At 78.8% G+C, this 2,177-nt stretch overlaps 1 non-coding gene across 1 annotated transcript; it reads left to right on the forward strand.

Moving 5' to 3' along the window:
• The first annotated feature begins 2,024 nt into the window (after positions 1-2,024).
• LOC136995608 (5.8S ribosomal RNA) lies at positions 2,025-2,177 on the forward strand. The gene has a single exon (XR_010887153.1). It is a non-coding gene; the product is annotated as a 5.8S ribosomal RNA (ribosomal RNA).

Consider the following 2,177-nt stretch of genomic DNA (forward strand, 5'->3'; position numbering starts at 1 on the left):
AGGAAGCGGCGGGCGGAGACGCGAGCGAGATGGCACCCCGGGTCGGGACGGGTGCCGACGGGTCGCCACCCCTAAGCGGTGGGGGGCGGACCCGCGGCGGGCTGCGGCGGAGCAGCCCGTCTTGCAGAGACGGCGAGGACAGGCGTTCCGGGATGGCGCGCGGGGCGGGCGCCGGGCGGCGGCGGACCCCGAGCGGGGGCCGTCGCGCCAGGCCACGCGAGGCGACGGGTCGTGCCCGAGCGGGCGGCCCAAACCACGGCTCTCCTCCCGGGCGCAGCTGCCGCCGGGCGCCGGGTTACTGAGGGAAACCCCGGGCCCCGGGAGGAGGACGAGGTCGTGGCGGCGGGTGTCGGGCGCACCCCGCGGGCGGACGCTCCGCCGAGGGGCGCCGGAGCCGGCTGGCGGGTGCCGGGTTTCCCCTCCGCGTCCCGTCTCGCTGCTGCCGCCGAGGCTGCCGCCGTCGCCGCGAGGCGGCGGCGGCCCGGCGGCGGGCGGCGGCGGGGGAGGCACCCCCGCGGGGATTTCAGGTCGTTTCCCTCACCCCAGGGCCAGGTACCTAGCGTCCGCGCTCCTCCTGCCCCCCCTCGGTGACCCACCCGTGTGGTCCCGTGTGCCAGCTCGCTCCTCCCGGGCGCCGCGCCGTGAGCGCCGCACCGGCCGTGCCCTCCCGCCCTTTCCGCTTTCCCTTTCTCTCCCCCCCCCCACCGCTCCAGCCGCCCCGCGCCATGCCGCGGGGACCGTGCTGCGAGCGGGCCGGGCGGGGGGGGGGGGCGGGGTGGCGGGAGGAGCGGAGGGCCTCCGGCCACCGCGGCCGCCGGTAGCCGCCCCGGGTAGGGATGGCCATGGGCCCCGGGCTCCGGGCCCGAGGGTTCTCGGCGGGAGAGCCGGGCGGGGGTTTAAAGACTCGGGCGGCCCGATGCGACCCGGGGGGCAGCCGGGTGTGCTGCCGGAGGGCCGGGGGGCCGGCGCGCGCGGGCGCCGTGCCCCCCCATGCCAGCCGGCGCGCCCCGCGCTCGCCCTGCGGGCAGCCGGGACGGAGAGGGGTACCCTGCCCCCTCTCTCCGCGGTCTGGTCTCGGCGGAGGGACGCCGCGCGGTCGGCTGGCGCCGGCCTGCCTCGAACGCGTGACCCCGGCGCGAGCGCGTGCTCTCGCCGGGACGGTGAGCCCCCACCCACCGCGGGTGGTGCGGACGCCGCGCCTCGGCGCGATCCGCTCTCCTCCCTGGCCGGGGCTCTCGGTCTGCCGCCGTGGCCGCTGGCGGCGGCGCCCTACCCGCCGGCACTCCGCCATCCGGCGCGCCTGCCTCGCTCTGCCCAACCCGGCTTCGCCGGGCGGCGGGCGGGCGGCAGGCGGGCGGCGGGGGCGCCCCCCCCCGTTCTCCGCGTGGAGACGGGGAGAGCGGGCGCCGTCCCCGTCCGTCCCGCCTTGCCCGCCCGCCCGCCGCCGGGCGTCTGTCCGCGGAAGGGACGGGAGAGCGCGTGGTGTCGTCCGGGAGGCTGTGTGTGCGCGCGCGCGGGCGTGGGCGCCGCCTCGGGGCCACGGCGGAGCCGGAGGCCGGCGAGGCGAGCGAGGAGCTGGGGAGCGCGGGGCCGGTGGGCCGCGGGCGCGCGGGCAGCGGCCGGTGCCGCTGCCGGTGGCGGCCGGGCTCCGACGCTGGGGGTCCGCGGGGAGCCGCCCCCTCCCCCAGCGTCCCCGAGGCAGGCGGCGCGGCCGGCGCGCTGCTCCCCGCCGGGCCGGGCCGAGCCTGGGCGCCTGGGCCGGACTCGAAGCGAGCAAAGGGTTGTCCCAGGTCGGGAGCGAGGGCTCCCCGCCCTTCTCGTTCGGGTTTTCCTTTTCCCTTTTTCCCCCCCCACTCTGTGCTCGTACGGTCAGCGGGGCGAGCCCCTCTCTCTGGCTCTCGGCCGTCCCTCGCTCAGCAGCCGGCGTCGGCGTGAGGAGGGAGGCGGAGCGGAGGGGGGGCCCTCAGGGGCTGCCGAAGGCTGCCCGGTCCCCCCGCGCGCGCGGCGGGGGCCGAAACCGAGACAACTCTTAGCGGTGGATCACTCGGCTCGTGCGTCGATGAAGAACGCAGCTAGCTGCGAGAATTAATGTGAATTGCAGGACACATTGATCATCGACACTTCGAACGCACTTGCGGCCCCGGGTTCCTCCCGGGGCTACGCCTGTCTGAGCGTCG

The sequence above is a fragment of the Apteryx mantelli genome, unplaced genomic scaffold (assembly GCF_036417845.1).
Source record: "Apteryx mantelli isolate bAptMan1 unplaced genomic scaffold, bAptMan1.hap1 HAP1_SCAFFOLD_141, whole genome shotgun sequence".
Classification (NCBI taxonomy): Eukaryota; Metazoa; Chordata; class Aves; order Apterygiformes; family Apterygidae; genus Apteryx; species Apteryx mantelli.